The 25426-nt window shown below is 41.6% G+C and overlaps 1 long non-coding RNA gene across 2 annotated transcripts; it reads left to right on the forward strand.

Annotated features, from left to right (window-relative positions):
• Positions 1-25426, forward strand: LOC114209524 (uncharacterized). 2 transcript variants are annotated; one of them, XR_003609357.2, is made up of 4 exons: positions 1-256; positions 15861-16030; positions 18412-18493; positions 24388-25426. It is a non-coding gene; the product is annotated as an uncharacterized LOC114209524 (long non-coding RNA). The 2 variants fall into 2 exon arrangements; XR_003609356.2 differs by having other exon boundaries at positions 18417-18493.

The following is a 25426-nucleotide window of genomic DNA, read 5'->3' on the forward strand; positions in this document are numbered from 1 at the left end:
ATGCTTGATTTTGTGTGTCACTGACCAGTGTGGAGGGGAAGCGAAGTTCTTTCAGCTGTGCCGGATGCGGTCTCTGTTCTTCCCTGCAACTTTCCAGCCCCCTCACCATGGGGCCGGCTCTGCGTCAGACAATGCCCTCCACGTTCCAGAATTAACAGCTGCCATATTCAAATCTAGGTAACAAAGACTCCAGTCCCTCCTGCTTGGAGCGACCCTGCACTCTGACACTTCGCGCCCAAACAATGGACTCTCCCAGGTACTGACCTACTACCCCCTGACCTCCATTACCTTAAATAAGACTTTTAAAATAGTTCATTAAATAAATCCCTTTTAAAAGTGTCCTCATTTCTTTAATGAAATCGATTCACTGTCTCTAGATTTATCTGGAAAAATAATCATGGCTCCACATCTGGTATTTCAGTTTCTATAAATAAATCCTTACTCCCACAATATGGACTTATATTTTCATTATATGCATTTGAGACAGAAAACTCCACACTTAAGACACATGGTTTTTTCTTAGATATTTTGTCTGTTATTTGGACATGCTGTGACCAGAAAGAGAAAGGATACATGGGTTGGGCACCAAATTTTGTATATTCAGTACTGATCTACTCAGTGTGAGGAAATGAACATAAGAAAAATGGGAAGACAGAAGAAGGGATATTTTTGCTACCCAATAATCCTTTTCACCTAAAAAAAGAAAATAAAAATAATAAAAACCTCAATATCAAGTCTACTAAAATTTATTTTAAACAGTATTCTTAGCCTCTGGGGCGCCTGGGTGCCTCAGTCGTTAAGCGTCTGCCTTCAGCTCAGGTCATGATCCCAGGGTCCTGGGATCGAGCCCCGCATCCGGCTCCCTGCTCAGCGGGAAGCCTGTTCTCTCCCTCTCCCTCTGCTCCTGCTTGTGTTCCCTCTCTCACTGTGTGTCTGTCAAATCAATAAAATTAAAAAAAAAAAAACAGTATTCTTAGCCTCTATATATTTTTTAAAGACATTCAATTAAAACGAGATGTAAAGAAAGACAAATATCTGGACGGCTATTGCTTTCCTAATTAAGTCTTAGGAGGTAGTGACAAATTGTCTCTCACCTTGGGTTCCTACTCCAGGCGTGGACAGACTCCTCTTGTAACTTGCCCGGAATTCTTCACTTGAGACCCAAATGTTCCCAGTGTCCAGGGTTCTAGATTCTCAAACTGCTTTACACCAAAAGCCCTTACAAACTGTTTCCATGGGGTAAAGTCAACCTTCTCCCCAGCTGGGTTGCTTTGATTTTGAAAAGAGCCCTAGCTAACTTAAGCCAAGTCCTGAGTAAGGCGTTGAACTGCCCTGGGGGGGGGGGCGGGGGATGAGACGTCCCCCCACCTGAGCGGCCGACTCGCCGGTACCGGAGTGAGCATGCGCACTGAATGCCACGTCCTCCGTGGTAGCAGCGCAGCGAGGAGTCTAGTGAGCCTGCGTCCAGGCGCTGGACCTGTGCTGTGCGCGTAATCCCATGCGCTCTCTTTTTTTTTTTTTTTTTTTTTTTTAGATTTTATTTACTTGACAGAGACACAGCGAGAGAGGGAACACAAGCAGGGGTGAGTGGGAGAGGGAGAAGCAGGCCTCCCGCTGAGCGGGGAGCCCGATGCGGGGCTCGATCCCAGGACCCTGGGATCATGACCTGAGCTGAAGGCAGACGCTTAACGACTGAGCCACCCAGGCGCCCCATAATCCCGTGTTCTTACCGGGCGTCCCCACCAATGCCAAGCTGGCCATCCTTTCTATGGGAAAGGGAAACCCTGATGCCAGATAGTATGCCCTTATAGTCATTAACGTGAAATCTCATGGTCGCCATTTTTATAAGCACAGGGCAGTCATTCCCATTTCTTGTCATCTGTTATTTGTAACTAGAGTTTGTTCTTTTTCTGGTTTAGATTAAGTAGGTCCTTACTCACCACCATAAGCAAAAGATTAGATACACAACTGCATTCTGTAAGAGTCTGGAATTGTTTGTTAAAGCCAGCATTCCCAAACTTAACCCTTCAAGATGTTGAGTCATGGATTGGAAGTCTCTAAACTGACATGATGATCTCAGCCCCAAATAAGGGACTCCTTAAGCCCTTCCCAGTAACTCTCAGATGTGACTGGGAATATTTCTTCCCTACTCCCAACATTTCCCTTCTATGAAGGGTGCTAATCGGTGTAATCCTTGATCATTTGCTGGCCCTAGAGACCGCTAAATGTGGGGAGCATAAGAGTCATGCCCACCCCATCCCTCTTTGGTAGGCGGGCTTTATCTGAGGAAAGCACACGTTTTCCTCTACTCCCGCATGGCATAAATTGTGCAGGGCCTATTCCTGCAGGGAGAAGACCGCCTCACTCTAATGCTGACTTGAAGTGAATGGTTAAGTCTGCCTAATTTTGGTGTTCAATATTAACATGACCATTTAGCTAATAGTCTTTAAACCATATCTGCTATATTTTGTGATATTTTGGTCTCCACATTTTCTGGTGTTTTCTTTTTCCCATCTTGTCTAAAAGACACAAAAGGAAGAGGGTTTGTTTTGTTTTTAATGGGGGGGGCAGAAACTTATGTATATAACATACCATTAGGACTTTAATGGAAAATAGGCATGTATTAATAGGCTTAGAGACTTTACAGATGCCTAGAAATAAATCTGCATTGTTATATCCTAATGACTAGAAGCATTCACCTGAAGGAGATTCTCTATACATTCAGGACTATGCTATAGACATAACTCAGCATTAGTATATTGAAAAACCAGTAACAGTAGACAAATGATCCATATTTTAACCATAGTGCATTACAGAAAACCAGTACGCAAAAGAACCAACTTAACACAGATTGTACTTTCCCATAGATACGATGTTAGAGCTAGATGTTGTAATCCTACCTTGAAGACAGTATCAAATAAATCAGAGATCTGGTCACCTAAATCTATTCAAATATTAATTTTTTAAGATGCAGGTTAAAATTATCTCTTCTAGGACCTTCACTGTGTTCCTTGAGTCAAATGAGCCAAGATTTTTTCCTTTTCTCAGCCCCTTCCCAAGAGAGCCATCTTCCTTTCTGCCTGCTAGTATCACACCTGCCTTCCTCGTTGCTCGAACTGTAATTTCTCAACTTTCCACTATCTGGAAAGTGACAGGTAATGAAGAAGTTGTTGGTTGTTTAACTAACTCTCTACTACAGTGGAATTGCTTTGTTTTGTTTGTTTGTTTTTAGAAACTAATGCATTTTTTTATTTTATTGTGTTTTGTTAGTCACCATACAATACATCATTATTTTTTGATGTAGTGATCCATGATTCATTGTTTTCATATAACACCCAGTACTTTGAATTCCACTTTTTAAGTTCCACCATCGAACCTTAGAGTCACAGTTCCCAAACTGTGCACCAAGGCACAGTGATCTCAGGTGTTTTAAATTTTTGAGGAAAACATTATAATATTTGATATCTTTCAGACACAGCACCAACTCCTAGCTTGAGATAGTTCATACTTTCGACATTAGGTCACACTCTATTGCCTTTGATGAGGTTCACATCTTTGCAAAGCTAAGTTTTGGATAGTTGCTATGATAAAAAACAAGTATTTCATGAAAATCAACATGGAACACGAAGTGAAGGTAGTTCAGTCTGATTCCAAAGTTTGAGAAACTGAGAATTGCCAAACAGATACACATATCCCATTAGTAAGTAACTGTGGGTTTTAAAGAATTTTTCATAAATTTTTAATTCATATATACTATTTTTTTCAAATGGCTATTAAGTTGTTGAGTATAAATACGGGTTGTTCGGACCTAACTACTTAGGGTAAAAAAATGAAAAAGAAAGATACAAATGTAGGGATCTGAAGGAGTACGTGCACCCCGATGTTTATAGCAGCAATGTCCACAATAGCCAAACTGTGGAAAGAGCCCAGATGTCCATCGACAGATGAATGGATATAGAAGATGTGGTATACATATATACACAATGGAATATTATGCAGCCATCAAAAGGAATGAAATCTTGCCATTTGCAATGACGTGGATGGAACTGGAGGGTGTTATGCTGAGCGAAATAAGTCAATCAGAGAAAGACATGTATCATATGACCTCACTGATATGAGGAATTCTTAATCCCTGGAAACATACTGGGGGTTGCTGGAGTGGTGGGGGGTGGGAGGGAGGGGGTGGCTGGGTGATAGACGTTGGGGAGGGTATGTGCTATGGTGAGCGCTGTGATTTGTGCAAGACTGTTGAGTCACAGATCTGTACCTCTGAAACAAATAATACATTATATGCTAAAAAAAAAAAAGAAGAAGATAGCAGGAAGGGAAAAATGAAGGGGGGAAATCAGAGGGGGAGACAAACCATGAGAGACGATGGACTCTGAGAAACAAACTGAGGGTTCTAGGGGGAGGGGGTGGGGAGATGGGTTAGCCTGGTGATGGGTATTAAGGAGGGCACGTTCTGCGTGGAGCACTGGGTGTTATACGCAAACAGTGAATCATGGAACACTACATCAAGAAAGAAGAAAAGAAGAAAGAAAGAAAGGAAGAAAGGAAGAAAGAAAGAGAAAGGAAAGAAAGAAAGAAAGAAAGAAAGAAAGAAAGAAAGAAAGAAAGAAAGAAAGAAAGAAAGAAAGAAAGAAAGGAAGGAAGGAAGGAAAAGGAAGGAAGAAAGAGAAAGAAAAGAAAGAAAGAAAGAAAGACAGAAAGAAAGAAAGAAAGAAAGAAAGAAAGAAAGAAAGAAAGGAAGAAAGGAAGAAAGGAAGAAAGGAAGAAAGAAAGAAAGAAAAGAGAGAAAGAAAAAAAGAAATTTCAGCCTCATCAAGGAAACATCCCTGTATAGATATTTTTATCTCCTGTTTTTATTTTTAAAAGTCCTATGACAATGTGAAAAATCTAAAAAGTGAGTATTATATATCAAAAGATATATGCTGAAACCAATGCCCCCCCAAAAAGTACTTTTTAAGTTTATAAACAACGTATCCCTATGTAAGAGAAAGTGATTAGATGCATTCTCCATTTTACGAGTCCGAGGAAGAAATAAACTAATGAGAGATAAATACACATTTCTGATGCTTTGAAGAAAAGAAACCAGTAAGAGAATGGTTTGACTCTGAGGCACAGAAGCTGGGAGAGGCACAGTTGCTACTGCTGGCATGATATCTATCCCCTGAGACCTATTTCTAGTCCTTGGTTTTCTTCAAGGTCGAGGTTGTATGTGCCACTCGCACCGTGGCCCACAAGGAGTGATGACTATCTCTTCACTCCATGCCACATTCCTCCCTAGAGAAAGTGGGCCTGGATTTGTGGATGACTCCTCCTGGAGCCAAGCCCTGGCGACCAGAAAGCTAAGAAACTATTTCTGCCAACCCTTCCTACCTTTTTCCTTTTGTCCAGGTATTCAAAGCATAGCTTCCTATTCTTTAAGTTCTCAGGGTTAAGGAAATCGAAGGACCCAAGGAAATCAGAAAGAAGCTGTAAATTACTGTTTTGTCCACAGACAAAAATCACCCTGCAAATCTACCCAAGGCACAAAGATTTCGAAACCCCTGCCTGATGTCAGCAGAGGGTAAGGACTTAATCACATTCTCCAGCACTCTCCATCTTGTTTCTGTTCTCCAGACTATAGTTTTTTCTTCCTTGACCAGCTTGTTGTCCCTGTCCCCAAAAGCTGCTCTGCTTTTATCAGCCCTCATCCTTGTCAATCTGCAAATCATAACCCTATATTACAGCCTTGCTTCCAAAATTTAACCCTGGTCTTCTATAAGCATTCAAAATCATTAAATTGAGTTCTAACGCACAACGTCTTTGTGACTGTTAGAAATTTTTAACATCATCTTATAAGCCAACCCCTTGATGCTTCAAGATGAAGAAAACAAGTAACATGGCTTGCCTAGGTTCACAAGGATATAGGGAAATCTGTAAAGAACCTACCCCTTCTGTCGTGCTATGGGACATAGTATTCTTTTTAAAAATTCTCTGAAATAAGCACAAATATACACCAAATACTAATGCAATGTGGGAAGCATTAATGGCTGTCCCAGCTCGGGGTTTTAAGTGGCTTCACTGCAGCCCCCTAATAACACAGCCCACCCCTCCAAGTGACGGGGGCCACACCACATTTTCTGGTCTCAGATGTACTGGAGTGTTGTGAGAAGAGGAAGGATGTACACATGGAATTGGGCAGTCTTGGTACTGGGTACCACAGGTACCTCTCCTGGTGGAAGGACTGCCCTAGATTTCTGAATGAAATCTGGAGATGTCCAGGTACAGAAGAGCTGACCTAAGTCCTTGTGTGCAAATGTGGGCAGTGCGCCCTCTAGTGACCACTGTCCAAACTGCAGGACAAGACAGTTGGAACCGTGACCCTTCCATGATGGAAATCTTTCCATCAGGAATCTTTTACAAAACACTGGCCTCTGATCTCATGGACCCGGAAACACCAAACAGCAGTGTCTCTTGGGGCTGTGCTGCTGAGAAGCTGGACCCAAGGCCATCCTCCTACCAAGACCCACGGTCTCTCATGCCAACTTAGGGGATCTCTTAGGTTTAGGGAAAATTCTTCTCCATTATGTTTATCTAAGACAGTTTTTCTATGCCTATTAATTCCTTTTTATTCTTTATTTCTTGACACAAACTAAAAGAGTATATGTGAAGTACCTAGAAAATAGCCAGACACAGAGAAAGCACTCACCAAAGTCAGCTCACTGTACTCGCGTGAGTCTTTCATAATAGGCTTTAAAAGCACATTTTTCTAAGATCCTGAGTCAAAGATGTTGAGGTATTATTAATAGTCAGAAGCTATTCGCAGTCATTAGCTTTTGACTAATAATGGTATCTGGTATTAAGTGAACATTTACTATATGTATGCATTGTCCTAATTGCTTTATATAGTAACTCATGTAATTCCCACGTCGATAGAGGTTGGTACCACTTTCATTCCCCTTTTATAGATTAGGAAACTGTGACACACACAAGTTATGTAATTTTCCCAAGGCCACGCAGGTAGTAAACCCTGGAACTGGGACTGGAATCTATGGAGTCTCTCTAGAGCTCGCACTCTTAATTATTACACTAAATGAACTTTCCAAATTCCTCTTTACCTGAAGGCAGAAAGAATTTATACTTGAGACCCACTTAGGGAAACAAAGAATGGAAAGAACAATAAAATGGTTAAGCTCCTTTTAAACGGATATTCTTATTAATGCTGACACGTGACTTTCATGAGGGGACCCAAAGTATTACAGCATGTAGGATATACAGCTCCGCCCTATCATAATTTTCACAATTCTAAATATAAATTCCTAGTTAGAATCAACATGAATCCAACAGTTGATTAACAATCATTTTTCTTGCGTTCTTAGAATTCATACAGTAGGGGCGCCTGGGTGGCTCAGTCATTAAGCATTTGCCTTCGGCTCAGGTCATGATCCCAGGATCCTGGGATCGAGCCCTGCATCGGGCTCCCTGCTCAGCAGGGAGTCTGCTTCTCCCTCTCCCACTCCCCCTGCTTGTGTTCCCTGTCTCGCTATGTCTCTCTGTCAAATAAATAAATAAAAATCTAAAAAAAAAAGAATTCATACAGTACTAGAGAGTTCATACTTTTACCATATTTTAAATACATATTATTGACAAAAATTTATTTCTACATAAAATAATAAATTACTATATGTGGTTCTGCCAAACCCTTTAACTTTTCCACTTTTCCTAAAAGGAAAGTTAGATGCAAAATCATTTTCCAATGCATATTTATCACAGAAAGTTTTATGCTTAAATGGATACAATCCAGTACCTAGAGTCATCACTTTGAGAAAAATATTGATCTTAACAGTAACTGCTTAGCGTTAGAAACATTAATAAGGGTTTAAATGTATTCATTTAACTCTGTCATGATGTGATTAACCATAGCTTTAAAAAATAATCATATGTGTTTTAATTCATAACACCTCATTCTCCTATTAGATTTATAGACATGGGCATAAACAAAAATGTCTACCAGTTTTGGGGCATCTGGATGGCACAGGCGGTTAAGTGTCTAACCCTTGGTTTTGGCTCAGGTCATGATCTCAGGGTCGTGAGACCAGGCCCCCCATCAGATTCCATGCTCAGTGCAGAGTCTGCTTAAGACTCTCTCTCCCTCTCCCTCTGCCACTCTACCCCATGCTCTCTCTCACTCTCGCTCTCTTCCTCCAAGACGAATAAATAAATCTTAAAAAAAAAAATGTCTGCCGCTTGGACAGGCATAGACTACCTCCTATGCACATTTCCTATGGGTAAGTTGTCAAAATAAGGTCTGTCCAGGGTTCAGAATCAAACACGTGTAGGTGCATCAAGGAGCAACACCACCTGGCATGAAGACCATGCATCTCGGTTCTCTCCCTTTTGCAGATGCCAGTGGGCACCGCTGTAATGTATATACATCCACTGACGTAATGTATCCTAACCTGTGTGTGCCCCCTTCTCCAGAATCTCTTCAGCCTCTATCTGCTCTATCATCACTAGCACTTCAACCTGCCATGTACATTTCACCTTCCTATCAGCAGGTGTGTAGCCCAACATGGTAGAACTCACAAGTCACAGCTGACTCGAGGTTACTTCTCCTGAATGGCCCCCAAACCCAAAAACCCTCCTCTCCCATCTGCTCTCTCTTTGCTCAGACACACAGCAAAGGCCACCTAGCCTCCCTGATTCCAGTCTTACCCCAACGGACACATATAGAGTGATAGCCCTTTCTGTTGAAAAGATTACGGAACTAGCCCTTGCACAGTATGGAAAAAGAAAAACGAATTTTTGCAGTGCAGAAAATATACAAGGAAAAGTGCATCTCCACTTGCCACAGACCTCTCAGCCCACTTTCGAGAGCACGTTTTTTCTGTGTCCATTCCATCCACGTTTTCTTTCTCCTTGAGCATACCTGCAAACACATGTGTGAGTTCACCTTTCTGGCCTTAGCCGCTCCCACCATGGAGCGGAGGGCGGATCTGATGAGTGCCTGTGTAATAGCCAGGATGGCCATCCCTCAGAATGAACCTACAGTGCCACCTGTCATTATTCAACAATCTTACAGATTTCATCTCAGGCATGGGACATTTTCAACCGAATTGACAAGAACGGGCTTTTTCCACAGGAAGCAATTGCTCAGCTTTAATAAGAAAGCATGTGAATGAAGGGGGGAAGATCGGAGGGGGAGACGAACCATGAGAGACGATAGACTCTGAGAAACAAACTGAGGGTTCTAGAGGGGAGGGGGGTGGGGGGATGGGTTAGCCCGGTGATGGGTATTAAAGAGGGCACGTTCTGCGTGGAGCACTGGGTGTTATGCACAAACAATGAATCATGGAACACGACATCAAAAACTAAGGATGTAATGTATGGTGATTAACATAACAATAAAAATTTTAAAAAATTAAAAAAAAAAAAAGAAAGCATGTGACTCTGGGAGGCATTTCCCTAGAGAGGTGAGGTACATCGTAGTTAGGTACGCAGGCTCTGGAGCCAGAGCTGAGGTTTGAGTCCCGGCTATATCACATTTGTGCTGTGTGATCTTCAACAAGTCACTTAACCTCTCTGTGCCTTGGTTTCTTATTTGTAAAACAGGAATGATACCAATAATATCTATTTCATAGAGTTGATATGATGACTTAATGAGTTAATAGTTATACTGTGCTCCTAAGAGTGCCTGGTACATACTAAGTATTATTAAAACGCCTATTAAATAAAATCTAAAATAGTTCATGACACTCATCATATAAACACATACCCTGACAGCCTTGCTTCCATTCTTCCTCCACATCCTATCTTTGTGAGGATTGGAACTACATGCCAAAATCACAACTTACCAAGTTAATCATTTCATTTTATGAGTAGAATTTCTGTTTAAATCTCCCGTATTTGGATTTCAAATTAAGTGTATGATCAAGCATTAATGCTGTGATGATGGTTACCTTTAAATAGGAAAGATTCTTACAAAGAAATTTTTATTCCTTTTGAGGCAGTGAGAAATTATTTATTACGTATTAAATTTTTGCTCTGCAAAGCAATAGCAGATTGATGAGCTGTTGGGGCCTGAATTATTCTCCAAGCTGAAAGATGCCTTTTGGTTTTATTTGTCACCTGGTCCAGAACTAAAGTAGACACAGGAGAGCCTAGCTTCTCACGATCCCCTGCCCCACCCAGCCCAGTCCAGCCCACACCAGCTTGCACTGGGTGAAGGCGGAGCCTCTCCCTGCCCGGCTGGTGAAACCAAAGGTTCCCTACCCAGGTTGTCTTCATCCATCCTGCGTTGTCCATCAAAGTCCCTTATCTAAACTGATGTAAGAGTTTGAATCAAATATTAAAGCCCATGTCTCATCCTGAAAAATCCTTTTGTAATGGATGTTCCTCTCAGGAACATAGTTCCACACCACTGACCTCACTGGGCTCCTGGTCTTTCTCTTCTTCCTCACCCCCTCCTCCATCTGACCATCTTGAGTGGTCCCATATAAGGAGAAATTGCCGGGACCCCCCCACCCCTTTAAATAAATTACTATTTCAATTAAAGCATTAAATGCTGGCTTTAAAAACTGAGGGACGGATACTTTCTGACTGGTGATTAAGTACTTTTACAGAGGGATGATACTTACTCATTTTCATTTATCCAGCATTAAACGGGACTCTGGGGATACGGGAATGGGGTCTGCGTTCTTCTAGGAGGCACAGACCAAACACGTGATCAGACCATAAACACAGGTTCACAGTTATGATTAAGTTAAATGATGGAATCAAATGAAAGTCTAGCGAAAAGCCAGAAGAGAACCTACTTTAGAGCAGGGGTTTGCAACTTTGGCCATCACATTAGAATCTCCCAGGAGCTCTAAAAACTCCCAATCGCGCCTCAGATCAACTAAAAAATGTCTGGGAGTAGGATCAGGCACCAGTTTTTAAAGTTCCCCAAATGACTCTAAAGCACAGCTGAGATTGAGAGTCAACTGCTTTACTCTTGCAGAAAAGAAAAAAAGAAAAAAAGCTACAAACACCTAAAAGCAATTTGGTTCCTTTTTGATTAAATTTAAATTATTGTTATTCCTGGTTGTATGACCTTAAGCAAGCAATTTAACCTCTCTCCACGTCAGTTTCCTCATTTGTAAAATGGGCATAATATCATCTTTCTGTGCCCACTGCATGAAATAAGATTACGCACGTTAAGTGCTAACCACAGTGACTGACACCTAGAAGCTGTCGCATAAATGTCAGCTACCCATTGTGTCATTGTTGCTGTCGTCTTTATGGTTCCTGCTACCTGCTCTGTTGCAGAGGCCTGGAATCCCCTCCGGGCCTCAAGCCGTCCACCACACAAACTCGGAACGAGCCCTCTGGGAGGATTTTCTTGGGCCTTTAACAACCTGCAAAGATTTACCTTCAGATTTCTCCCTGTTGCTTATACCTCCCCTGCCCTGTGCTCTCTGTTCTACACGCTTCCCTCTCGCCTTGAAGAAAAACAATTGTCAACCTCTGGCCAAAAGAGACAGGAGAGTACAAGGGTCCCCTGGAGCCATGAGACACTGTGAGGATAGCCCTCTCCCTGCCTATACCCCTTCTAGATCTTCTGCCAGCCACCTTTCCCAGCTCGTTCGGGATCCTCTTCCCTGATTAATGCCCCGTCACCAGTGAACCTATCTCTTTGCTCATCAGTTGAGCACGCATCTACTTTTCTTTCCTAACCTCCGATGCGACCTCAGGAAACGAAAACGTGTACTTTTTTTTCCAAGCATGCAATTTGGATACATATGCACACGTACATATATAATAATGGCATGCACTATTTCCTCACGACTTCCAAATTACTCATCTTCAAAATGAAGATAATGTCTACAGTTACCATCAGACCTTTATTCAGAACACATGGCCACTCGTGGTAGAGGTAGAATACCACCACACCCCAAAATCCATCTTTGTGACAGAATTATGATGGCGTGCTTATCTTTGGTGACAGCAGATCCAAGAAACGGATGTTCCTCAGACTGATAGAGGCAGGCCCACCCTGAAGCCCCCTGCAGCATACTTGTGCATAGCTGCTTCTGTGGGCTAGAATCGTCATATGTCTGAAGACTCTCAGGCATGTGCTCAGAATCTGTGCCAGCATTACTCAGAATGAATTACAGCCAGTGGCCACCTATGTGATAGATTATTAATATTCATTTTCATTTCAAATCACTTCTTTTGGTTTCACATGTAAGGGCTGAGATCCACTGTGGTTAGCAGAGTAGAGGAAGCAAATAACCAGTATGTCAAATTGATGTACTATCGTAGTAAGCACACAGTCCCCACCACCACTGTGGGAGCCCAACCTTGGAGGCCTCACAGACAATTAGGAGGCATCTACTACTAAATCATGAGAGGCTAAAGCATACCGTTGCTTTCAAATTTGTAAAGATGACCCAAAAAATACAACAGAACCACAATGGTGGATGTCAACCTCCCTATCCACAAGAAAGCCCTGACCACTTGCAAACAGATAGTAGAGTCATATGGGCCCCCGGATTTCAGAAAATGCAAAGGCATGGAAATTTTTCTTCTCCTTCTTCCTCTTATTGCTTATCTCTCTATAACCCAGGACCGCTCCCCTCCTGAGATTAAGAATAGGCTGAGGGCTCTCTGATCTAGCAATTTGACTCCAAAGGTATGACCTCTCAATAAATTGCCTGATTCAGATTGGGTTGGAAACATCAAAGGAACTGGTAACCACTACCTTTACTCTAGTTCGCAGATACAACAAGATGGACCAAAGCAAAGCAAAACAAACAAATGAAAGCCAAATACAGGGACAGCATAAGGACATTCTTCAGACCTCAAAATACTGTCAACTGCAGCTGAAAATTAAAATTTGGCTCTTCGGTCACCTGGGTGGCTCCGTTGGTTAAGCGTCAGACTCTAGATTTGGGCTCAGGTCATGGTCTCAGGGTTCTGGGATCAAGCCCCACAATGGGCTCCATGCTCAGCAGGGAGTCTGCTTGAGATTCTCTCTCCCTCCCCCCCCGTCCCTCCCACCACTCTCTCTCTCTCTCAAATAAATAAATAAATATTAAAAAAATAAAATAAAATAAAATTTGGCTCTTGCATAAGCCATTTAAGTATTTGTCCCAAATCAAAAACAAAGTACGGCATTCAATACTCTACCAATTTTTATTTCTCTTCTTTAAATGATCATAAAATTAAGGATCTATCCTGAAAACCAACATGATAAATATAACAGCTGCAGGACAGCCACCGACTGGTTGGTGAATGTACCAGTGAGGGAAAATGCAACATATTTGAGACACACATTTCAGGATGTTCTTTAACCTCATTGATTTCTGGTTTTTGGAGGATGCACTCTGGCAAAGAATAGTTGCCTCTGGGCACATATTACACAGTGAAATAGAAAGAGACAGTACCTGTCAAAAGAATTTATAATCCTCAGGAAGAAGATAAACATCCCACATTCACACCTTATTAGTATGCGTAAGTGTACCATCTAATTGTGTAAAAAGGATTTAATATTCTGGGTACTGTTGTTCCACTGAGTTAAGCATCAGTGAGCACATATAGGGGAACTCGGTTATTCAAGGAAAATTTTCCATCACTTTCCACTAAAATCTATTGTTTATAAATTATCAGCAGGAAATGCACTACCTGCCAGGGACTGAGTAAATATTCTGGCTCATCTTGACCTCAGGTGTCAGAGTATGCCCAAGGACAAGCAATAATCCTTGAGAAACGTGCTGATCGCTGGCTCACATTGCTTAAAAATGGAATGCCCTCAAGGAAATATCCCAGGCCCAAGCACGTGGTGCTTCAGAATCCCCTAGGCATGTGCTTCTCTCCCTTTGGTTTCAGAGATAATGTGTGGTACAGAGTTCTGACATATTCTTTTTTTTTTAAAGATTTTATTTATTTATTTAGTTGTCAGAGAGAGAGAGCACAACCAGGGGGAGGGGCAGAGGCAGAGGGAGAAGCAGACTCCCCGTTGAGCAAGGAGCCCAATGTGGGATTTGATCCCAGGACGCTGAGATCATGACCTGAGCCAGCTTAACCAACTGAGCCACCCCGGCGCCCCTTGACATATTCTTTATGAATCCAGTGTATGACACCATTAAAATATCTCAGATATACAAGCAAATTAGAGGAGTGGCCCAGAGTTGGAGTAGCTCGTGGAGATAGCCGGGAATACATTTCAGTACACAACCCCAGGGTCACTCTACCCAAGGAACTGGGGGTGCTGCTCCCAGATCATAGGGGAAATGCTGCTGGAGGGACTGAACAGTGGAAATCCCAGCCCCCGCAAGTTCCATTTTACCTGTCCTATAGAGAGCTTTCAGATAAGATTTCATGAAAGTCTGAGAACACTAGCCTCAGTTACTTTGAAAGAACTCAAATTGCCTTAAAAAACGGTGTTGCCTCTACTTGTGGTCTTCCCTACTGGTACAGGAAAAGTAAAGGAAAAAGGTAGAGGCATACACTGTGCATAGAAACAGGTCACACACCAGGGGTAAGGGCTGAGCGCTTTAAACATGCATAACTGCAACTAATCATCCTAACAGCCCTCTGCTGCGGGTGTCACTATCCCAATTTGCCAAAGCTCAGGGAAAACGGACATCCAGAGAGGTGCAGGGGCTCCCTGGGGAAAAGCAAGCTAGGAAGTGCAAGTGCTTAAGCAGGAAGCCTAACTCCAAGGTCTGTGCCCTGGCGAGGACATGTTGCCTTCCAAGATGCAGGACTCATGAGAGCAAGGAGCTCTCTCAGAGCGCGGCGCAATGGCCATGTGCTGAAATTAAAATGCGATCATTTGGGGTGAAATTCTACACCGTCTTGCTCCAGATTCAACTGTAAATAGCAGCAGAAGCCAAAGATTTGACAACTTCCTACCCATGAACTTCTTTTCCAATAGATCGTTGAATAGGCCGTTCACCGCGACTGTTTTAGCTGAGCATGAGAACCCTCTCGTTCAGGAGAATAACGCAGAATTTCAGATGAATCCGCAGGTAGCCCCCGTGCAGCCACACAAGGCTGTCATTTCCTCCTTCCCGTGGCTGGGCCTTCCCTTCTCCCTGCAAACCTTCAATTCTAAGACCCTGCTTCACTGTGGAGGGGCAGGTGCAAGCCCAGAGAGCCACAGGGTCTGTGTCTTTTTCTATTTTAAGTGAGGGCTCCAGGATAACATAGTAGAATTCCACACGCTGAATTTTTCATGCAGTATTTTTGTGAAATCACTGTTTCCATATTTTGAGTCTGAAGGGACCCTGAGTCTGCTCTCTTCCATCTTCCCACCCCCCTTGCACTCCACAATCACGATGGTATCCTCAGGTGCCGGCAAAAGAGGGCAAGGTACAACTACCACGTGGGTCCACCTTCAAGAGGTCCCTTCTGAATATAAAGATTCTGCAGCTGTGCCAAGTTTTAAGGCCTTCCGCCTACTTCTTGCTGCCATCTCTTGTCCTCCTCGTTCAATGCCATCCAGTGGGGCCAAGTCCCCCACCGCATGAACGAGAAGCAAAGAGGCACAAGAAAGAACAAAACGAAAATACACAGGGACAAAAGGAGAAGAGACGAGAAGCGTGCTGTTTAAGGTTGTAAGAGGGCCCCCCTTGTGCGCCGCATGTAACGTGGAGAGAGAAAGTTCAGCAGCGGTGAGTATTTGGGACGCAGGTAGTATCAGGGTGCTATCAAATTTGGGTGAGTAAATGCATCCAACAGACACACACAAACAAGGCAAGAACCATTGACGGGAATTAAAATTTGTAGAACACCTACCCTGGGCCGAGTCTAGATATCCTTATCAGATCTGTCTAAACCGCTCAGTACACGGTTATAAAACTAAGAAATGTTTTTCTCTCGCACCCAAGGATCTCAATATCCTGAGAGTCTAACGAGACCGCTGCCTGACCCATTGACTCTTCTTCTGCCTTCTAAGGAGCCAGACAGTGGGTTGAACTCACCCAAATGAGGTCTGAAAGGACGAGTGGATTCTGATTATCGCTGTCACTCCTTTCTCTGACTTCCATAAATAACGGAGGTGAGTCTACAGAACCATTTTTAAAATAAATTGGCATACTTAACTATACAACTGGCAAAGACGGTTACCTCCTGGTCACTCTGACTAGCGAAACGGATCTATTGTGGGGAATGAAGAGTCTCCGGGTACCACGGTAACATTCTTAAATGGTCACAGACGTGGCTACGAAGGCACATCCAGCAATAAGGGCCATCCTCAGCTAAAAGGTTAATTCTTTTAGCAGCTGAAAAGTCTGTGCTCTCGGGCATATCTCAAGGCCGAGAACTTATGACATAAGGCGCAATCTCATTGGGCATGCCGAGTAAATAACCTTGCTAAGAATGTAGTGTAGGGCGCCTGGGTGGCTCAGTTGGTTAAGCGACTGCCTTCGGCTCAGGTCATGATCCTGGAGTCCCGGGATCGAGTCCCGCATCGGGCTCCCTGCTCGGCGGGGAGTCTGCTTCTCCCTCTGACCCGCCCCCCTCTCATGGGCTCTCTCTCTCATTCTCTCTCTCTCAAATAAATAAATAAGTAAAAATCTTAAAAAAAAAAAAAAGAATGTAGTGTAAAGAACTGCTGTTCAGATGGGGTCGAAGCGGGTGAACAAGGTAAGGCGAGGAAGTAGTCAAGTATAAGGGCACTATGGGATGTAATTTATGGTGCTTTAATCATTTGGGCATGTCCAGTGTTAAAGGAGCTGTTTGCTTGGCACAGGGTGGGGGCTAACAGAAACACCCAACGAGGAGACCTCAATGGAAGGATGCCAAAAACCCACCCCAGCGAACTTGGGGGATGATGGCAAAGGGGTTCTGCCGGGTCACAAAGGCCAGGCCTGAGGCAGCTAAGCAAGGGCTTAATTATCGAGCCATTCTCATTTGAATTGGAGGTAGCCAGCAGGAGGAGTGTGCTGGACCTCCAATTAGGTTCGTTAGAAGGTTATTCTGTCTAAGATCAGAAATAGAGGTGAGGCAGAGCCCGCTGGGGGCAAAACATCAAAGGCCCTCTTGGCCATCAGGGGGTTCCCCTTCCTACTGTGGACCAGGCCATTCCCATGACCTGACACTTCAGTAGGGTTTTAATTTCTGGCACCATGGAAATTCTGACCTTCTGTCTCAGAGAAGAATGTCATAACCCCTGATGCCCAGGGAACTTTAAACAGTACAATTTTAAACGTATTTTACTGCAAATTGAGTTTTACTGCCAAATGCTATTTTATAACAATCCTCTTCTTAAGAAAGCCTCACTCTAACGAAAGCATGTTTCCCTCATGGCCGCAGTCATCACAGTTCACAGAAGGAATGTCAGGGGCAGAATCATTCAGCAAGACATTTCAGGCTGGAAATATTCATCCTGGCTCCTCCTTTAGTTATGTTCCCAGAGAAACCCTCCTCCATTCTCTGAAAATGTCCTTAATCCTTGACAGAAAAGCCTGTATAAGTTTATTAGCCTACATTATGCCCTAAGTCACTAAATCACAATAGAGAAATTGGGGTAGGACAGAGTTTAAGAGAATTTTAGCCACTCATCTATTTTTTTTCTTTTTTCAGAGAAGGAGGGGGAGTGCAAGCAGGGGCAGGGGGAGGGGCCCAGAGGGAGTCCTTTTTTTTTTTTTAAAGAATTTTATATATGTATTTGAGAGAGAGAGAGAAGCAGACTCCCCGCTGAGCAGGGAGCCCGATGTGGGACCCGATCTCAGGACCCTGGGATCATGACCTGAGCCAAAGGCAGACGCTTAACCGAATGAGCCACCCAGGCACCCCTACCACTCAACTATGTATAGGGTCTTGTTTTTACTGCCCTATTAAGTGCAGACACACATCCAGTGGGCTAAATACTCCAAACCTGAAATACATAAACTCTCCCTGAAATACATGAACCCTACCTAAAATATGTAGACGCCATATCTGAACTATCTAAACAATCCTAGCCAAAAGTAATCCCAGAACCTTATATCCTCAGTTGCCTTTTGGTTGAAAAGTATTTCCGTACTCACCTATGAGATTTCCTAAGATATTTCAGTCTCCTACTTCTGGCCATAAATAAGTGAGAAAAATTAACAGTCCGTTTGATATTATGTGTCTTTGTAGTAACTTTGAGAATTTATTCTGTAAACATTTGGATTTAATTAGTGAAGATTTATTTCTGCAGTAGAATTTAATAATTACAAGAATATGATGTATTTCATTAAGGCTATGCTTAATCTTAATAAAAATATTAATCATTTAAAATTAATAATTGATCATTATTGGTAATGCTTTCAATTTTTCATATCTTAGAGGTAGCCAGTGTCATGAATCTTGCTATTGTAGTAGTATAATATATTCTGTTTTAAAATATACTCTAACTAAAATACATACATATACATTCCTTTCTTTACTATGAGGTGTTTTTTTTTTTTTAAGTTTAGAATACATTTTGAGTTCAGTGTTGGGATGGAGGAAAGAAAAATCGACGTTGCTTCAGTGAAATTCACTGGTGGAAAAGGTATGAATAAGAATAAACTCCAGTAATTTTACCCCCTCACTAAAACCCATCATTTCGGTATTTCTTGAGTTTGGGAGTGGCATGGGGGAGAGGAGTGGCTCTATCCTCCACATCACAGTAGCTTCCTTTCCAAATGGAACACAAACAGGTATAAAATGCAGCCTGACCCGGGACAATCACTCAGGATAATACATGCCACTTGGTGGATTAAAAATTTATAAGATATTTTTCCATCTCTGCTTGGAATACAAATGAATATATTCTTGTCTCATGTAAAGTGATTTCTCACTCGGAGCTGAAGAGATGTGTAACACCGTAAATTCTATGGGTTTTTGCTTTTCTAATTATATTACCCAGGAAATAAGCTAACCAACTGGAGGACTTGGCAAGAGAGTCACAGTCCACATACCAACCACATATAAATAATCTCTCTTTATATAAAAATCCCAGTAGGCTGGAATGGTATGGCTTCACCACCACACACACACGCGCACACACACGCGCACACACACACACACACCTGCACCATGTCAATATAACATTTTTCATTAAAGATTTCATTTCACATCACACAACGTGCCTGTGTGTGTGTGTGTGTGTACATAAACTTTCACAGTATATAAAATATAATAGCTATCTCATGTTTCCAAATGTCAAATTCATGTCCCCCCCCCCCGCTTTGGCCCCAGGCGAGGACTAACAAAAACACCCAATCAAGAGGCCTCCATGAAAGGATGTTAAAAATCCACACCAGCAAACTAACGGTTTTCAGCCAGTGCGATGGCAGCACCTTGATGGAAATCCAGTGGGGCAGTGGGTGGGGGAAGCTGGTGCATGCCCACACGAACACATCAAAAGTCTGGAGCCTGTCTTTTGCCCCGTAAGTTACCTAGAGAGGAAACATTTTGTTATGGGTAGTCATGTAACTTTGTTTAAATACATCAACAGAGAAAATTAATTTTCCCCCTTAAGGCAAGGGTTGAAGGTAATCTACAAATACGTGTTATCTTTTGCAAGATGGTATTAATTTGGTTTGATCTCTGATAGTGCTGATTACCAACACTCCTTCTAATGAGGACGTGTTTTTGTTTTCTTGCCTTTGTCCTATATTTCTGCAGCTCCTAGGATGGAATGCAACAACATCATAATTTCTGTGATTAGAAACAATTCTGTATAGGAGCGGATTCAGAGAGGACTAAAATTGTCATAATACCTGAGCAATTCTGTGCTCAAAGATTTTTGTTAAAAATAAACTACTATTTTTGAATGAAATAAAAGTGTTATTCGTGCTACCCAAAAAAAGAAAGAAAGCTTTTTAAAGGCATTAGTAAAAGGATATGGGCAGAGAGCAGAAAGAAGAGATGTTTAAGACCAAATAAAAATTGAATTCCTATAATCATGTAGCAAGAAAGAAACGTAAGCCCCAGGCTCTCAGAAATCCAAGAAAAAGGCTGAGAGTTTCAAGGTGAAATCCCAATTGAGAAGATAATTCAGCAAGCCATTGTAACCATCTGCAGTGATGAATGCAAAAATGCCCAGCAAAAGGCAGCTATCAGAAGTCAGAATATTTCCTTACAATTAGTCTTATGCACACGCACAGACTGTGAATTTACTAGCTATGTGGCTGAATCCTATACCACTTCTCCCTAGTCCTTGGATCAAGTCCTTGGAAACAAGAAAGACACGGGGGGGGCGGGGAAGGGTGTTCTATCTCCATGATTTCCAATAAATTCTGATAAAACTGCATCTAAAATAAACAAGATGACTTTATACCTAAACATTCCACTTTTTTCAAAAATCACCTTTAGACAGCTAGAATTTGGGAGAGAACTATAGAAGCTGATTTGGAGCTTACTGTGATACAGCATTTTAATTTGAAATGGAGACTAACTCGAGAATCAGCTGAAAAACTATAGAATTAATTTTTCAAAGGCTCAGTAAAAGTAGTTACAAGGTTCATTTTTAAAGGTCACTCCTTGCAAACTAACATAAACCAGTTAGTGTATTGGAATAATAATAACTCACATTTACAACATCAATAAAAACATGATACCTAACAATAATCCAAAGAACAAATGTGTATCATTTCTATGAAAAAAAAAACAAAAAACAACACATAGATTGCTCGAGAAATGTATACACAAAAGACAAAAATGAAAAGAGATTCTATTTCCTTGGGAAAAAAAGACTTAGTCTTGTAAAGATGTCACTTTTTTCAAAATCACTTTACAAATTTTGTGTGATTTAAATCAAAGACTCAGAGGGATTTAATTTTCTTGAAACTTGGCAAAAATGTTTAAATTTGTCCAGAAGAACAGGCAAAAGAAAGAAGAAAGAAGAAAGAAAGAAAGAAAGAAAGAAAGAAAGAAAGAAAGAAAGAAAGAAAGAAAGAAAGAAAGAGAAAATGGTAAAGAATAGAAAAGAAATTAGCAGATCTGAAAACATATTTTAAAATGTCATTGAATTTGCAAACAGCATTTAGAAAAAAATCAAGTGTATAGAAACAAACCCTAGGGGTGCCTGGGTGACTCAATCGGTTAAGCGTCTGACTTCAGGTCATGATCTCAGGGTCCTGGGATCGAGCCCCACATTGGGCTCCCTGCTTAGCGGGGAGCCTGTTTCTCCCTCTCCCTCTGTGCATGCTCTCTCTCTCTCTCTCTCGCTCTCACTCTCTCTCAAATAAATAAAATCTTAAAAAAAAAAGAACAAACCCTAATGTATGGAGCTGCTGTCTGACAGAAATGCAATATGAGCCACATAGAGAATTGAAATTTCTCTAATACTTTCATTTTAAAAAGTAAGGAAAAAGTGAAGTTAATTTGAATAATGTCAATTATATTATTTATATGTCAATATATTATATATCATATTACATATATTTTATTGCACCCAAAATATTATCACTCTTACATGCCATAAATATCAAAACATTATCAAGGTGTTTTACATTCTGTTGTTAACTGCTGTTGTTCTAAGGACTTGAAGTCCAGTAGGCATTTTACACTTACAGCCCAGCTCAGCATGGCCTAGCCATATTTCAGGTGCTTGCGAGTCACATATAACCATAGGCTGCAGTGTTAGACAGGGCAGGTACAGAGCAAATGTGATTAAAAAAAAAAAAAAAAAAACAGGGGTGCCAGGGTGGTTCAGTTGGTTAAGCATTCAACTCTTGATTTTTGGCTCAGGTCATGATCTCGGGGTTTGGGAATGGAGCTCCGCATCAGGCTCCATGCTGAATGTGGAGCCTTTTAAGATTCTCTCTCTCCCTTTCCCTCTGCCCCTCCCTCAACCCTCTCTCTCTCTCCCTCTCTAAAAACAAACAAAACATGAATTCATTAAGTGATATTAAAACAGTTTCTCTTTTGATGCCCATATATACGTGTGTGTGTGTGTGTGTATATAGATATATACATGTGTGTGTATATATATCAACCAATGAACAGTATAAGCTCCAAGGATATAAAAGAGTTAAGTGGTTAAAAGAGTCAAAATTCACCAACTTTGGAATAATATAAGTGACTCTGCCAAAGGAAGAGAGAGGAAAGTTGTCCAATCTTTAAAGCAACATAAGTAGTCTCAAAACAAATGGTCAGTAGATTTGGTTATGGGAAATTTCAAAACTTTTTCTTTCCCGAACTCAAAAGATAACTGGTAAAAACAAATATTTGCTGTAAATATGACCAATAAGGTTTTATTAAATTTGAGGAGCTCATGTAAATCAAGGTGTAAACCGGTAAAAACTTCAACAGATGAATGGACAAGGACAGGAACAGAGAATTTAGACAAGAAAATAATCAAATAGAGAACAAACAAAAGGGAGGAGGAGCCCACCTCACTAGTAATCCCAGAAATGCAAATTTAAACCAGAAGATGGTTTAATGCTCTCTCCTTCCTCAAACACCCAACGTTTGTGTCTTCCAACTTTTCCCATCTTTGATACAACCTTTCAGGGTGTAGCTATGATTAGCAAATGCTATGACATTGTATCTTTCACCATTTGAAAGAATTCTGTATATAAATCAAGTAGAAAATGACCAAAAATCATTGTAATGCCTGAATTATTTAGTGCTCAAAGAATGTGAGAGAGAGAAAGAAAGAGGCGGAAAGAATCATGGCATTCCAGAGTGGATAGGACCTCAGACATCTAAAAAACAGTGAAGCAATGGGGAGGAAGCTGTACATTAAGCCAAGTTACTTTTGTTTTCCAAACTCTCACAACCTCAGGCATCACAGTGATCTCAACTGTCAGGTGCTCCAATACATACAACAACAACAAAAATAATGAAAAGAATGACGATCAAAGAAAGATAAACTTTAACACCCATCTTTGCAGCAGTGAAGGAAAGCATTGGTTAAGAGGTTAAGACTCAGCCTGCCCAAACCATAATGAATGTAGCGAATGCTAATATAGTGCTTACTATGTGCCGGGTGCTGTTCTAATCAAATCTTCACAATGACCCAATGACGTAGGTATTATTGATACACCCATCTTACAAACAAATGGGGCATCTTAGGTACAAAGAGCTAAATAACTTTTTTAGAAACACATTGTTAGTAAGAGTATGCATTAATTACAATCCTGCCCGTAGGAGACATAACCACATTCTAAAAAGCAGGCTAAATTCCTGCTAATTAAATATTTAATGAATGCTTATTATGTTAGCATATTGGTTTTAAAGAGGTCCAATTTATGACACAACTGAGTTTCCTTTTATATGCTAAAGTAACACTTATGATACTGTGGAATTCCTCACATATACTAAGGTATTAAGTGCATTAAAATGACTTTATAAAGGGGTGCCTGGGTTGTGCAGTTGGTTACGTGTCTGAGTCTTGATTTCCGCTCAAGTCATCATCTCAGGGTCATGAGATGGAGCCCTGTGTCAGGCTCTCTACTCAGTTGGAGTCTGCTTAAGACTCTCCCTCCGTCTCCCTCTGCCCCTCACCCCTACTCTCTCTCTAAAATAAATAAAATATTTTTTAGAAATGACTTTACAAGATTTAGAATAGCTTTATTACATACATGTTTGTAGAGTTGTATGGTTGTCCTATCTTTCCTTCCAGGGTTCTGGTGGCTTATATCAATGGACCATCTTGGATCAGAAACACGGGCTCCCATCAGTGGTATCACTGGAAGAATCAATGTTATTTTCATATCCCCCTTAGCTCCAGAAAGGGGAATAGGGAACATAACACCATTACGGAAGTGACTATGACATGGAGAATGTCCCACAAAACAAAGGGGGAGATGAAAAGCTGGTTCTTTCCAGCCCCTTTGGATTTAGAGATGTGGGGAAAAGAGACAAGAGTCATAGCTAGTTAAAATCCTGACTCTACCACCTACTAGTAATATGACCTTGAGCAACATCTCAGCTCAGGCTGCTGTAAGAAAAATACCCTAGGCTGGGTGCCTTAAACAACAAACGTTTATTTCTCACAGTTCTAGAGGCCGGAAGTCTGACATCAGGGGCCAGCACAGTTCTTGGTGAGGGCTCTCTTCCTGGTTTACATAGGGCGGTCCCCTCGCTGTATTCTCACATGGGGGAGAGACGAAACTCTGGGCTCCTCTTCTCCTTATCATGGGGGCTCCACTCTCATGACCTCCCTACATCTAATCACCTCCCAAAGACCCCACCTCCAAATACCATCACAATGGGAATTAGGGCTTTGACCTATGAATTTTGAGGAAGCACACACATTCAGTCCATAGAAGTGGTTTATTTAACCCTTCTCTGCCTGAACTTCTTCATCTATAAAATAGAGGTAAATAATAGCACCTGTTGCTCAGGGTTGACAAGGATTAAATCCTGTCTGTAAAACACTTGGGATGATTCCTTTTATGTAAGAAATGTATTTTCATCATTCTTGCTCATGTTCTTTTTCATTACCCACAGGGCTAGGACCGAGGTTCAGCCCTTCTTCACCTCACATCTGGAAAAATCACAATAAACCCAGAGCTACTTCCAAAGTCCAACTTCCACCCTACGCTTCTTCAATCCAATGCATATTGCTGTAACTAAAACAGAGATGGGACCATGTCACTCAATAATTCCCCAGCACAGCAAGATAAAGAAGAAACCCTCCAATTCAGCATGCAATGCCCTCTGTGACCCAGCCCTTGCCACCATCGGAGCCTCCATGCCTTCATACGATGCTGAACCCCTACAGAAGTACTCACAGGTCACTGAAAACACTATCATATTACTTGGTTCTGCCTGAGAAATTTTCACCTCCCAACCCACCCTTATCTTCACATACCAGGAAAGCTCCTAATCATCTCTCAAAACTCACTTCAAACGCTGTTTCTTCATAAGGAATTTCCTGTTTCTTATCTAATCTGGAAATAGAAATAACCACTTTTGTGCCCTATCATACTCCATACCCAGTACTTACCTTAAACTTAGCAAACTTGGTCTCCTATTATGCTGGGCCCAGTACTCTGCAGGGTCCTACCTTGTACTTCCTCTGACTGTGACCTTCCCCTGGGGTCAAGGAATCTAGGAGAAGTGAAGAAGGATTCAAGCACCCAATATCTGTGTCTCCCCCTCCTTCTAGACCAAAAACTGGATCCAAGAAGTGGCCTTGAGCCCTCTTCCAAGGTTTGCAAAGGCCTTTTCCCTGGCCTGACTCCCAAGCACAGACCTTGCCACCAGCATATTCACCCCTGGATCACAGGGGTCACCAAGGGGCAAATATTGGCAGGATAGTATGAATGGAGCTTGGACATGGAATTTGAATTGTTCACACGCATGCATACAAGATTCTACATGGTATAGGATAAAACGAGAGATGGGAAAAAAACTAGATTGGAGGAGCCATTTGTTCTCTTGTCTGAAAATGTTAGGAGCATACCTATGTAATTTCTGTCACAGAATATACAAAGATTTAGTGTTAACCATCTAACTTTATAAATACTTCTGTAATCTACAAGTA

This window comes from Eumetopias jubatus, unplaced genomic scaffold (assembly GCF_037043125.1).
Source record: "Eumetopias jubatus isolate StellerSeaLion01/CBP00866 unplaced genomic scaffold, mEumJub1_p1.0 scaffold_5, whole genome shotgun sequence".
Classification (NCBI taxonomy): domain Eukaryota; kingdom Metazoa; phylum Chordata; class Mammalia; order Carnivora; family Otariidae; genus Eumetopias; species Eumetopias jubatus.